Source organism: Mastomys coucha, unplaced genomic scaffold, assembly GCF_008632895.1.
Source record: "Mastomys coucha isolate ucsf_1 unplaced genomic scaffold, UCSF_Mcou_1 pScaffold22, whole genome shotgun sequence".
Lineage (NCBI taxonomy): Eukaryota > Metazoa > Chordata > Mammalia > Rodentia > Muridae > Mastomys > Mastomys coucha.
The window spans coordinates 222,020,710-222,035,812 of NW_022196905.1; the positions used below are offsets into that span (position 1 = coordinate 222,020,710).

General features: G+C 45.9%; 1 protein-coding gene across 2 annotated transcripts in view; it reads left to right on the forward strand.

Moving 5' to 3' along the window:
- Window positions 1-13,341: 13,341 nt before the first annotated feature.
- Window positions 13,342-15,103, forward strand: part of Gipc1 (GIPC PDZ domain containing family member 1) — a 12,999-nt gene continuing 11,237 nt past the window's right edge. Inside the window, exon 1 of one of the 2 annotated variants that reach the window (XM_031340530.1) lies at window positions 13,342-13,452. The gene's annotated coding sequence lies outside the window, so the exon portion shown is untranslated. The remainder of the gene's footprint in view (window positions 13,453-15,103) is intronic. The other variant, XM_031340529.1, reaches the window with a different exon arrangement.

Below are 15,103 nucleotides of genomic sequence, written 5' to 3' on the forward strand. Positions count from 1 at the left end.
TCCATCTCTGTGAACACCACGTGACCAGCTGCTACCATGATGGGCACGCTCAGACTGTGGCCTGGAATATACCCACCCTTCCACAGGTTGTTCTTGTCAGAAATATTGATGTAGCAACAAGAGTGACTAACACAGGGACCCGAGGCAGCTGTCAGAGTTCCATCAGTCTTCATCCCAGTGTCCCCGGGATGTAGCCCCTGAAGTATGTGGTGCTTCCTGTAGTGCTGAACCGCAGTCTAATCATCAGGAAACAACCGCATACAAGTGGATATGGCAATGCTTTGCCAATCTACTGGCTTGGACTCTTCAAACAGATCAAAGCTGAGCTCTAGAGCAGCAGTGAGGCTCTGTGGAAAAGAAGGTGTTGTAGGCCAGGATGGGAAATAGACTAGAGTCCATGTCTATCGTGCACATGGTCCTGAACTCCATCCCCAGAACTACACAAACCAGATGTGGTGATAGATACCTGTGGTCCCAGCACAGGAGGTGATGGTAGGAAGATCAGCAGTTCAAGGTCCAGCCTGGGCTACATAGAGAGTTGGAGGCCAGCCTGGGCTACATGAGACTCTGTCATCACAAACAAAAAGAAGCTCACCAAAATTATATTTGTGTAGAGTTTTTGTATATAATATGTAATAGAGCACACGTTAGTACGCAAATGTTGTCTTAGGTATCTTTCTGTTGCATCTACAAAACAAGAGAATATATAGAAGAATGTTGATTTCAGCTTTGGCTTCAGAGAATTAGACACTGATGGCAGAGCAGAGGCAGCAGGCAGAGTACCTGGAGCAGGAAGCCAAGGACTCATTTCTTAAACTATGAGCACAAAACAAATAGAGCGAACTGGAAATGACAAGAGGCGTTGAAATCGCAAACCCTGAGCCCAGTGACATATTCTCTCCAGCAAGACCATGCTTCCTAAGTCTACCCCCCCATACAGCACTACCAACTGGGGACCGACCACACACATACATGTAATCACACACAGAGAGAATGCAACAGAACAAAAGTGACTAAATATTAACAACTGCTAATTATTGGCTCTCTCTCTTTCTCTTTCTTACAAGAGACTGGAATTAAGCTCAGGACCTTGAGCCTGACAGGCAAAGGCTCTATCACTGGGCTATAGGCCCAGCTCTCCTTTTAATTATTTTGAAACAGGGTCTATCTAATTCTTGGCTGGCCTTGAACTTGCAGTTCTGCTGCCTCTCTCTCCTGAGTGCTGGGAGTGCAGGTGGCCTCCGTGTACACCACACTAGAACAGACAGGCTCCGTGTACACCACACGGGAACAGACATGCTCCATGTACACCACACTAGAACAGTTTTCTTCTGGCCACTTCTGGCACTGCATGAGACACTCCAGCCTCACCTTAATTCCTTGTGCTGAGGGATGGAAACCAGGCAACCTCCAGCTCCTGGTTACTTAAGAGCCTTGGACAAGTCCCTGGTGGCTGCCTTTCTAGGAGGGTGATAACTTGGTGCCTGGAACAGCTGTCCCCAGCCATTCCCAAGGGCCCCATTTCCCCAAGCCACCTGTGCCCACTTGGCCTCACCCAGCTCACTTCCTTCCTTCCTTCCTTCCTTTCTTTCTTTCTTTCTTTCTTTCCCTTTCTTTCTTTCTATTTTCTTACTTATCTACTATATGTGTCTGTCTCTTTGTGTGTGTGTGTGTGTGTGTGTATTTGTATATTTATACATTTGATTTTTTGAGACATGGTTTCTCTGTATAGCCCTGGCTATCTTGGAACTTACCAGGCTGTAGACTAGGGTGGCCTTGATTTCACAGAGATCTGTCTGCTTCTGCCTCCCAAGTGCTGGGATTAAGAGTACCCTCCAGGGCTGGAGAAATGACTCAGAGGTTAAGAGCACTGACTCCTCTTCCAGAGGTCCTGAGTTCAATTCCCAGCAACCACATTGTGGCTCACAATGATCTGTAATGGGATCCAATGCCCTCTTCTGGTGTGTCTGATGACAGCTACAGAGTACTTAAATAAATAAATAAATAAATAAATAAATAAATAAATAAATAAATGAAAAAAAGTTTCCTGCTCCACAAAACCTAGGGACAGATGGATTCAGTGCAGAATTCTACCAGACTTTCAAAGAAGAATTAGCAATACTCTTTAAATTATTCTGCAAGATAGAACACCAAAGGAAGATTGACTAATTCTTTTTATCAGGCCACAATTAACCTAGTATCCAGGCCACACAAAGACTCAACCAAAAAAAAATTGCAAACCAGTTTCTCTTATGAGCATAGATGCAAAAACTCTCAATAAAATACTTGCCAACCATACCAAGAATGTATCAAAAAGAGCATTCACCATGGTCAAGTAGGCTTCGTCCCACAGATACAAGGATGGTTCAACATACATAAATCTATAAATGTAATCCACCATATAAACGAACTTAAAGATAAAAACTACATGATTATCTAACTAGATACAGAAAAGACTGTTGACAAAATTCAACATCCCTTCATAGTAAAGGCCCTGGAAAGACTAAGTGTACGAGGGACATACCTCAACATAATAAAGGCAATTTACATCGAGCCCACAGCCAACATCAACCTAAACAGAAAGAAACTTAAAGTATTTCCACTAGAATCAGGAACAAGACAGGGATGTCCACTCCTTACCTATTCAATATAGTACTAAAAGTCTTAGCTAGACAATAAGACAACTGAATGAGATCAAAGGAATACAAATTGGAAAGGAATAAGTAAATGTAACCTGATTTGCAGATGATATGATTCTATACATAAATGACCCTAAAATCTCCACCAGGAAACTCCTACAGCTGATAAACACTTTCAGCAAAGTAGCTGGATACAAAATTAACTCACAGACATCAGTAGCCTTCCTATATACAAATGACAAACCAACTGAAAAAGAAATCAGGGAAGTAATACCTTTCATAGTAGCCTCAAAAAACATTTTGGGACAGCTCTAACCGAGCAAGAGAAGGGTTTGCATAATAAAAACTTTAAGATGGGGGATGGCGAGATGGTTCAGTGGGTAAGAGCACTGACTGCTCTTCCGAAGGTCCTGAGTTCGGATCCCAGCAACCACCTGGTGGCTCACAACCACCCGTAATGAGATCTGACGCCCTCTTCTGGTTCGTCTGAAGACAAAAAAAAAAAAGAAAGAAAAAAAGAAATTGTCTTTAGCCAGGCAGTGGGGGCACACACCTTTAATCCCAGCGCTTAGGAGGCCGAGGCAGGCAGATTTCTGAGTTCGAGGCCAGCCTAGTCTACAGAGTGAGTTCCAGGACAGCCAGGGCTATACAGAGAAACCCTGTCTCGAAAAACTAAAAACAAACAAACAAACAAAAAAAACCTTTAAGATGTTGAAGGGAGAAATTGATGAAGATAGACAGATTGATAGGGTGAAAATGGCCATCCTACCAAAACCAATCAATGTCCAGATTCAATAAAATTCCCTTCAAAACTCCAGCACAAGTTTTTACGGAAATTGAAAAACAATTTTCAGCTTCATATGGAAACACCCACACACTAAAAAACCAGGATAATGGAAACAATCTTCAACAATAATAATATTATTATTCAGAGGTATCACTACCCCTGATTTCAAATTGTGCCTCAGAACTATAGTAATAAATACAGCATCATATTGGCATAAAAACAGATACATTGATTAATGGAATCAAACTGAGGATCCAAACACCTGGTTTTTGACACTTGTTTTTTGACAAAACGGGCTGGAAAAAAGGTGGCATCTTCCACACGCGGTGCTACTGACAGCTAGGTCACAGCATGTACAAGTGAGTAAAATGGGTCCTTGTTTCTCTATGCCCTGCAAGACCAACACAAGTCCAGATATATTAAGGACCTTAACATAAGTCCAGGTATCCTAAATATGATAGAAGAGAAAGTGGGAAATAGGCTTGAAATCATAGACATAGGAAAAGACTTTTTGAACAGGACACTGTTAACACGGGCACTGAGAATAATAAGTAATAACCGAGACCTCAGGACACTAAAAACTTCTACCCCACACCCCTGGTAATGGAATGTCCCTAGAGATGGAGTAAGATAAAGGTGACCTACCTCAGAATCCCCCAATATATAATCAGGCCCGCGAGCTCACTTAGTGGTCTCTCTATCTTGGTAACAGGAGACCCCAGCGTGCTGGAGTTCTGCAGAATAAAATATTCTTTGCGTTTATCGGGTATCATTCTTTGGTGAATTATGGACCCTTACAAGGACACCATCATTTAGACAAAATTGCAGCCTAAACAATGGGAAAAGAGCTTTATATGTTTGATAGAGGGCTAATTTCTAAAATATATGAAGAACTAAAAAACAAAACAAAACTGGACCCCAAGAAAACGACACAATTTAAAAATGGTATATATATATATATATAAACAAAATATATATCTTTGTGTCTCAAAAGATGAGACACAAATGGCTGAGAAACACTTAGTGTTCAACATCCTTAGTCATCAAGGAAATGTGATTTAAAACTATTTTGGAATTTCATCCTCTATCAGTCAGAATGGCCAAGATCAATAAAACAAATCACAACTCATGCTGGTGAGGATTTGGAGTAAGGGAGAGTGCTCATCCATTGCTGATGAGACTGGAAACTTGTGCAACCACTATGGAAATCAGGAAGCTGGGAATGAGTCTACCTTAAGATCCAGCTATGCTACTCTTGGGCATAAACCCAAAAGATGCTTCACCCTAATACAGAGACAGTCACTCATTTATAGTCATTGCTGTTCTATTTGCAATAGCCAGAAATTGGAAATAGCCTAAACATTCATTAACGATTAATGGATAAAAAAGTGTTGTAAAATTATACAATGGTATATATATATATATATATATATATATATATATACCATTTAACTTAATAATTTAATATATATTAAAGTAAACATTTTATTTCATTTTACATTATGTTGTAAAATTATGCAATGATATATATATATATAAAACTAAACATTTTATTTCATTTTACATTATTTTGTTTTGTTTTAATATGAGTGTTCTGCATGCATATATAGTGCAAGGCAGAAAAGGACATAAGATCCCATTGTAGATGGCTGTGAGCCACTATGTCGTTGCTGGGAATTGAATTCAGGGGCTATGCAACAACATCCAGTGCTATTAACTACTGAGCCATCTCTCCACCATATGCAATGGTATATTACTCAGATACTAAAAGAAAAACAAAATCTAATTTTTTGCAGGTAAATAGACAGAGTAAGAAAACATCATCTTAAGTAAGGTAACCCAGACCCCAAACAACAAATATTGTATGTATTCTTTAATATGTGCATTTTATCTGTTAAGCCTTTGATAGGTATGCTAAAATTAATATAATCACAGAAGTTACATACAGAGTAAAGGAGTAGGGGAGGGGGGAACCTCCCAAGGAAGGAGAAATAGAGAGATAGGAGAGAGATTGGAACAGGACTATATTGAGAGCGGAGGGAAGAGAAGGCTAAGGGAGGGAATACAGGAAGAAAAAAACCCTAACATTAAGGGTCACTTGAGGGGAAAACCTACTACTGTAGATGCTTATTAAAATATATACACATATACACAAAATCTAGATGGAGTCACCATACGGGGGAGACAATGCCCCAACCACATATCTTCTCCAAATGAAGTCTCCAATGCCAGGAATGGGTTCTATCTACCTGAGTCGTTGGCCAAAGGAGCCCTGTGGAAACCCTCAAACAATTTAGGCTATCGCCAAGGCTATTGTTTGCTCCCCACAAACTGATAGTAAGGACCCATTGCTGAAGACAACACTTACATATCTCACTGAACATGAAGAAGTTGAGCTGGTACCAATTAGATCCTCCATTCCTACTGACTAGTAGGTAGACAGCAACCCAACTACAAACCCTTTGATCCACGGTGGTGACCTGTCTGGATTACATGCTAGTGCAGTAGTGGCACACAAGCTGTGGGAGTGACCAACCATTCTCTGACTGGATTTAAGACACTCCATGAAATAGCAACCTTGCCTGACACTGCTCTGGTGGCCAAGAGCCCGAGACCAGACAAGCCAGGGGCATAGGAGAAAAGAGCAATAAAATGATTCTTAGTAACATTCTGCTATGTATGTAGATTAGTGTCTTGCTTAGACTTCATCAACGAAGCTTCTTAAAGTAGATGGGAACTAACGCAGAGATTCACAATGGGACAGTCTGCGGAGGGTGGGAGACTTTGGAACTCTCACTTATAAATGGGATGGGACTACAGAGACGGTGCAGCACACACAGGAGCTGCAGAGAGGTTCAGGTCAGATGGGGTCCCGTTCTTAACCAGGATGCTATCTACAATCAACAGCTTACAAAGGAAAAAAAAAAAATCTTATTGCAAATATTAACCAGACTTAAAGGTAAGGCCACACTCAGCAGTATATGGCCAACACAAAACAAACTCAATGGTATTTTTGTAGATTTTTTTTTTGTCTCGTATTGTTTTGTTTGAACTTTTTTTTTCTTTCTGATATTTTGCTTGTATATTATGGTTTCTATTTTTTGTGTTTTTCTGTGTTATTTTTTATGTCTATGTGTTTCTTGTGATTTTCATCTTAAAGGCTTTAACCTCCCTTCTAGCCCACCACCCATCAGAGGTAGTGCAAAAGAAAGGATACAGGGAAAGTGGACCTGTTTAGAAATGGTTCTTTGGAGCAAATCCCATGTGCGTTGTCAGGAAATCTTCCGTTCAGTTCACAGGTCAGCAGTGGCAGCTCAGTCCACTAGCAGACACTTCGCAGACACACCAGCAGTCCAGTTCAGTAGTGTTGGAGTAGCAGCAGTGGTGGCACGCACAACCTAGCAGAGACAGCCTGGCCTCAGCTGAATCTACAGGAGTCAGCAGGAGGAAACTGGACTCCTCGGGACACCAAAGTTCTCAGCTGTGCTTCTCTCAATGAAGCGAAGATCAGCCAAGACTGGAGACCAAGAAATGTTGCAAAACTAGCTCTACAAACAAGCCCCCCTCGCAGTCCATTGATTCCTATTTATACTCCCTCCAAACATCACTTGTCCTCCATGGGTCTTGCCTTACCACGCATCTTGCCTCACCATGTAAGTCTGTCATAGCAAAACTCCATGTGACTGCATCAGCTGACATCACCCTGCCAATCTGCCTGAGTCTGAGGAAGTGACAAGAAGCTGCCAGTACACCACCAGAAGTTCTTCAGCAACAGTTTCCAGCCCCTCACCCCTGGTAATGGAATGTCCCTAGAGATGGAGTAAGATAAAGGTGACCTACCTCAGAATCCCCCAATATATAATCAGGCCCGCGAGCTCACTTAGTGGTCTCTCTATCTTGGTAACAGGAGACCCCAGCGTGCTGGAGTTCTGCAGAATAAAATATTCTTTGCATTTATCGGGTATCATTCTTTGGTGAATTATGGACCTTTACAATTCTTTTTCCTGTGTCTGCTTCAGTGAAGCATTCTTTCAGGTTTCTGCCTTAGTGAAGCATCCTTCCACCTGTGTCCGCTTCAGGACGACACTTCTTCACGTGTTTGCCCCAGCAAAACACCATCCAATACAGCTGACTCTCCAAAGAACCTTTAAGCTCCCACTTCAGTGCTCATGAAGTTTCAGAGAGGAACAAGAAATCTACTGGGAACTGGGCTACAGGCATTCGGTTACATTCTGGCAAAGAATAAACTATATTATATCCAGAAACTTGAGTGAGGCAGAATTAAAATGTAATCATCTAATGTAAGCAGGAAAAATAGTCAAGCCAGGACAGTATTCATGGTGTGGCTAGCAATCACGCTGTGGAGTGGCCCTTGGTCTGTCTCCGGTCTTATCCAGCATTACAGTGAGAAAGAATAGGAACTAGAGCAGAAAGACATGGAAATCATCGTTGTGATGGGGGAAGGAGTTTGAGTGGCTTTAAAGTGACATACAAGGTAAGCACAGAGAAAACGCTGTGACTGTTTATAGAAAGAATCTAGCACCATTTAAGGACCTCACCTGCTCTACACTGGAGAACAAGCATCTTCAGCTCTATATGCATATGTATATATACATATATATGTATCTTTAGGGAAAGACCTTACCAACTAAAGGCTTCAACTTCTGAAACCCCAATTCTTTTGAAAAGAGAGAGCCCAAACTGAGTATATTGTCACATAGCGAGGTAGTTTGAATAAGAATGGCCCCATAGGCTCATAGGTTTGAATGCTTAGTCACCAGGGAGTGGCACTATTTGAAAGGATTAGAAGGATTAGGAGGTGTGGCCTTGTTAGTAGAAGTTTGTCACTAGGTATGGGCTCTGAGGTTTCAAAAACTCATGCCAGGCCCAATGTCTCCCTCTCTGCCTACAGATCAGGATGTAGCTCTTAAGTATTTCTCCACCATGTCTGTGTGCAAGCTGCCATGCTCTCTGCCATGATGATAATGGACTGAACTTCTGAAACTGTAAGCCAGCCCCCAATTAAATGCTTTTATAAGAGTTGTGCCAGGCGGTGGTGGTGCATGCCTTTAATCCCACTTGGGAGGCAGAGGCAGGTGGATCTCTGAGTTCGAGGCCAGCCTGGTCTACAGAGTGAGTTTCAGGACAGCCAGGGCTATACAGAGAAACCCTGTCTCAAACACACACACACACACACACACACACACACACACTCACACAAAGAGTTATCAGGGTCATGGTGTCTCTTCACAGCTGTAGGACAGTAACTGAAACACATGAGTTCCCTGCCCCCAGATGGCCACACAAGGAAGTGTTCCCTCAGGGTCAGCCTGGAAGGCACATAAAGTCCAATGAAACTGTGTGCATCGTGGTTTAGCCAAAATGTAGGGACAGGCTACATACAAAGCTGGCATTTGAACCTGCAAGCATTATCTACATGATACTAGTTTAACATTTGGTCAAGTGGGTCACAGAAGCTTGACCAAGGTTACAGAAAGCTACTGAGGCCAGGAAATGTGTAGCAGAATCTGGTTCCTTGCAAGAAAACCTTGGGAAGCCACTGAGTAAAGCTGAGAACATGAAGCTTAAGTTGCAGTGGAGATTCCAGAGTATTGGAGATGCCTCTGGGATATCTGCCAAGGAAAGCAGTAAGTGTGGAGCAGTGCTAGGCAAGTGTGGGGCGGTGCTAGGCAAGTGTGGGGCGGTGTTAGGCAAGTGTGGGGCGGTGCTAGGCAAGCGTGGGGCGGTGCTAGGCAAGTGTGGGGGCGGTGCTAGGCAAGTGTGGAGTAGTGCTAGGCAAGTGTGGGACAGTGCTAGGCAAATATGGGGCAGTGCTAGGCAAGTGTGGGGCCGTGCTAGGCAAGCGTGGGGCGGTGCTAGGCAAGTGTGGGGGCGGTGCTAGGCAAGTGTGGAGTAGTGCTAGGCCAGTGTGGGGCGGTGCTAGGCAAATATGGGGCGGTGTAGGGCGGTGCTAGGCAAATATGGAGCAGTGCTAGGCAAGTGTGGGGGCGGTGCTAGGCAAGCGTAGGGCGGTGCTAGGCAAGTGTGGGGGCGGTGCTAGACAAGAGTAGGGCGGTGCTAGGCAAGTGTGGGGCGGTGCTAGGCCATGGGAGAGGGTGTGTGATAGGAGGAGCAGAGCTGGAGAGGCAGGGCTACCCGGCCATTTGGAGCACAGATGCAGCCGGATTTGGTCTTTTCTCTGGCTGGGTTTGATTTGCTTTGAGCCAAATTTTCCTTGTTTCCTTCCCATTTCCCCCTTTTGCAACGGCAAGGTTTATTCTGTGCCTCATATGTGGTAAGTTTTGACTTGATTTTGCAGGAGCTCTGTCTTGGTTTCTGTTTCTGTGATAAAATACCCTAACAAAAACAAGTTAGCCGGGCAGTAGTGGCATATACCTTTAATCCCAGCACTTGGGAAGCAGAGGCAGGAGGATTTCTGAGTTTGAGGCCAGCCTGGTCTACAGAGTAAGTTCCAGGACAGCCAGGGCTACACAGAGAAACTCTGTCTCAAAAAAAAAAAAAAAAAAAAGTTAAGAGAGAATGTGTTTATTTTGGTTCCCAGTTCCACTCTGTCATGGTGAGGAAGACTTTACAGCAGAGGTGTCACCGGCCACACGGTGCACAGCAGTCTGGCAGCACAGACAGAGTTACATACAAATGGATGTAGGCTACACACTCTTAAACGTGCTCTCAGTGACAGGCTTCTTCCAGCAGGCCACACCTCCTAAAGGAACACAGCCGGCCTGGGACCAAATAGCCAAACACAGGAGCCTACAGAGAACATTTCACATTCTGTTGGAGACTGGTTCTAAGGCTTTGATTCAATCTGGAATCAGTGTCCATATACTGAAGGTTCTTGTCCCCAGTTGGTTTTTGATCCATCAATAAAGATGCCAATGGCCAATGGCTAGGCACAGGGTGGGACACTTAGAGTTGTGTGGGTGAGGATGCAGAGGAATGGGACAGGATCACCATGACTCAGGATAGAAGGATGAGACATAGGAGCGGCAGGAGATAAAGCCAACCAGCTATGTGAGATTTTTGAGTAAGTGACCACTGGCCTGGGGTAGCAGGGGAAAGTTTAGGAGTGCCCAGCCTTTGAGGTAGCCAAGGCATTTTAAAAATAAGCTAATGTGTGTGTATGTGTGTGTGTGTGTCTTTCTTTCTCAGATCCAAAGATAGCTCCAGGGTGGGTGTGCGAGCAATCAACCGGGAGCAAAGCAGTGGAAAGGAAAACCCCCACGACACACTCAACCCACACCAGAGACTGCCTTCAGTCATAGAAGACACTTCGGACTTTTGAACAGAGTTGGGATTTTGAGGGCTTAAGGGCCTTTTAGAGATGGACTAAATTGAGTTTTACAATGTGAGATGAGGGGGTCTAGGGGCCACGGGTGGAATGTTACTACTTAATGTGCTGTAACTTGGTGTCACATTGACACCATATTGGTGTCAGCTTAACTGTATTTAGAATCACTGTTGCACTAGGTGGACCCAGGAGGACCCCAAAGAAGAGGGGAAAGAAGGATTGTAGGAGCCAGATAGGTCAAGGATACCATGAGAACATGGCCCACAGAATCAACTATGCATGAGCTCATAAGGGCTCATGGAAACTGAAGTGGCAAACATGGGCCCTGCATGGTCTTCTGCATATGCCTATGGTTGTGTAGCTTGGCGTTCTTGTAGGACTGCCAACAGTAGGAATCGGATTGTTTCTGACTCCTCTTTTGCCTGCGCTTGGGAACCTTTTCCTCCTACTGGGTTGCCACGTTCAGCCATGATATAAGTGTATATGCCACTCTTGCTGTATTTTATTAGGCCATGTTCAGCGGATGTCCCTGGGAGGCTGATCCCACCTCCTTTTCTTAATAAGGGAGACAAGGAGGAGGTGATCTGTGGGAGAGGGGAGGGGTGGGGAGGGGCTGGGAGGGGTGAAAAGAGAGGGAATTGTGGCTGGGGTGTAATATATAAAAGAATAAAAGTTAAAAGAAGAAAGAGCCGGACTGTGGTGGCACATGCCTTTAATCCCAGCACTTAGGAGGCAGAGGCAGGCAGATTTCTGAGTTCAAGGCCAGACTGGTCTACAGAGTGAGTTCCAGGACAGCCAGGGCTACACAGAGAAACCTTGTCTCAAAAACAAAAACAAGACCAAAAATGACTCACTGCTACCTGTTGCAAAGCTGGAAGGGCAGAACCATTTAAGCCCTCTGACTTCAGACATGGAGCTATAGGATTTGGAGCTTGTTCTGTTGGGTTTGGGTCTTGCTTTGGTCTAGCATTTCCCATAATGCCCCTTTTTCCTCCCTTTTGAAATAGTAATGTTTATTCCATGCCATTGTATGTTAGAAGTACGAAATTTGCTTTTTGATTTTACAGAGGGTTACAGTTAAGAGATTGCCTTGAGTCTCAAAAGAGACTTTAGACTTTTACACTATATCAAGACTGTGGTAGACTATGGGGACTTCTGAATTGGACTAAATGAATTTTATTATGATATGGCTACAAGCCTAAGGGAGCCAGAGAATGAAATGTGGTGCTTTGAGTGATGATGACCCCCATAGTTTCATCTATTTTAATATTTGGTTCCCTCACTGCTGGGTGTAATGATGCATGCCTTTAGCCCTAGCACTCAGGAGGCAAAGGTAGGTGGATCTTTGTGAATTGGAGGCCAGCCTGGTCTACAGAGTGAGTTCTAGGACAGTCAAACTGTTAAACTGTTACAGAGAGAAACCCTATCTCATAAAAAGAGAGAAAGAAAGAAGAAAGAAAGAAAGGAAGGAAGGAAAGAAATGGTAAAAAATGGTCTTCAGTTTTGATGGAACTGTTTTGGAAGGCTTAAGGAGGTGTGTCCTTGTTGGAGAAGGTGTGCCGCTGGGGAAGGGATTTGAGGTTTCAAAGACTCAAGTCATTTCCAGACACACACTTTCTCTACTCTCCTCCCTCTCTCTCTCCTCCTCCCTCCCCCCTTTTCATTCTCTGCGTGTATGTATGTGTGTGTGTTAAAAGGTAGGAAAGTGGATGACATAGTGTGCGCACAGTAAACTCAGAGTTAGGTGGAGATAAACTCATAAAAGGGGAGCAGAAGATGTGGCTTGAAGGTTGACTGTCAGCCTATCAATGCATCATTGACAGTGCATGCACAAGACCCAATAGCTGATCCTCCAAGAGGAGGAGGAACTGGGCCTACGTTCAACCTTAGAGCGAACCTAGAAGAATGAAGAAGAGGGCGAAAAAGAGTTCATCTTCCCTGAGGGTAGAAGCCTGGACTGGTTGGTCACCAGCTTTGATTCCGCACAGTAGGTGCTCAACTGACAAGTCGAGCGTTCTGATATGTTCCATGGGGGTCTTCTTAACCATTTTGCTTGCGAAGTGCTCTGTAGCTCTCTGTGCAGCTTCGGAGCCTTTGCACACCCTGCATCTGACATTGTGTATACTCCATCCTTGTGTCTGTAGAGATAGGACCGAGCCTGGTACCAGGCTGGGGCACTTAAATATTGAAAGACTGAAAGAATGCGCGATCGCCTTTGTCTATTGTGTGGAATGGAAGAAGCAGAGACGCGCGGGACCCTCCCTATTCACTGTGGTCCACCCCCTGGAATCAAAGCATCTTTCTGGGAGGGAAACGGGTCTTGGGGCCGCCCTCCGGCCTCTCACGGTCTTCTCGAAAGGCGCGCTTTCCAGGATACAGAGCTCAGTCCTCCAAACCCGGTCATCAGACTCTCAATGCTAGCTCCCCGCCCCATTCACCCGTCTCCCACCCGTGCAGCCCCACAATGGTTCATCCCTCCGCCATTTAGAGCGAGTAAGGTTGGACCACTGCTCGCGCGGTGGGGGGAGCCCGAGGCGCGGCGGAGGGATCCCTCCGGAGCGTTCCGACGGGAGGCGCCCATTGGCCGCGAGTGCGCACGGCCGCCGCTGATTAGTCCGTTCCGGACGCCGGCCCCGCCCAAGTCCCGGAGGCCCAGGGAGAAGCCGGGCGGAGTTTCGACAAGACCGAGCTGGGCGCGCGGGGTGGCGGCGGCGCAGGTGAGTGTCCCCCGCCCGGGGGCAGCCTCCGGGGCGAGGAGCCGTGGCGGTGGGGTGGAGCTGGCCGCGTCGGGACCCCAAACACGGACCCCTCCCCGCCGGCTGGGCCTTCAGTCCGCCCCTGCTCTCTGCTCCCGGGACGCTCCCTGTTGGTGGTGGGTCAGTGTTCCCGACCCCTCCCAGGCCTCTTCCCAAAGCTGGCCGTGGGGACATCGAGACCATCCAGGTCCGGATAACAGTAACAACCGCAGCACTGGTTTGATGACTCTCCCTCGCAAGCCGGGATCAGCGTTTCCTCGTCCGGTGCTTATGGTGCACAGCATTGAATCAAAACACCCTCCTGGGAGGGGTTGTTAACTTGTTTTAGAAGTGAGGCTCCAGTGCCAGAGAGGTGGAGTAACTTAAGATCACACGGCTACTTAATGGCCCATGGGACTTAGGGACCCGTACCCTTTGAGTCCAGAACTAGTCCCAGAGATCAGCCCCTAGACTCACGCCCACCGCCGCCCCCACATTCACTTCGGAGCCGCACCTCCTGGGTTGTGCTTTCCTCCCCGCGCCCACGGGTCACTAGACAACTTCCAAGTTGCCTTCGTGTCCCTTCTCTGAGCTGGAGAGGCAAGGCCCAAATACCATGGGTCGCTTAACTCCATTTCCTTTCCACCCACCCTGTCCACTCTTCTCTGTAAGAGGAATGACTGGAAGTGTAGAGGCTTGGTGTCTGGGGAGCGGGAGCGCCGGGCTGCAGTCGGCCAAGATCAGTATAGCTGTGCTTTCACGCCCCTCAGCCCCCGCCCCGGAAACACTGGAGAGATGAAACCTTCAGAATCCGGTTTTTCAAGAATGAATCAGAGGCCTCCTGCCCTCCCCAAAGCAATACTGTGCTGGGAGTTAGGCGGGAGGGACGCCCCGGGGCGCAGGTGTGGAGCCCCTGGAACAAACCCCCATCCCTCGCTTCCTGCTCCCCCCACTTGGCTTTTCTGTGACTGCGGGGTTGCTGAGTTTCAGGCCCTTTTCGGGATGAGAGTACTAGATTCCATCCAACCCACTTCCCTTCAGCTCCTTGCAGACAGACTGGAGAGGTGCTCACACTTAGCTCTCTAGCAGTCGTGTTGTGGGGGTTTGGACCACAGGCCGTCGGGGATGTAAGACGTTCATTCTACAATTCAGCCCTGTGGAACCCGAGATTTCACACACTAGGCAGGTACCCTACGCCTGAACTACACACCCGTCACCTACAGATACTAAGCAGCCACTGTGCCCGGCAGCGTATTTTGCTTAGAGGACTCCAAATTCAGGGACAGAATTTCCTGCAGTCTAGTGAGTGAGGAACAGGCAACCAGTTAAGGGGCAGCCATTGCAGATCCTTGTAAGTGCTTCGTGGTCTCAGCATCACTGGGTACCAGCGTCCTGGTACAGTATAGCTTTTGCAGTGTGGAGGTCACACACACACACACACACACACACACACACACACACACACACGCATGCACACAACCTAGGCATAGCAAAGCGTCCAATAGCTGACACAAGTAATAAAACTAGAGATATGATTCCCAGGAGTTTGTTGTGCCTGGTACATGGGACACATCTCTTTTCTTTTCTTTTCTTTTTCTTTCTTTTTCTTTTTTTTTCTTTTTCTTTTTCTTTT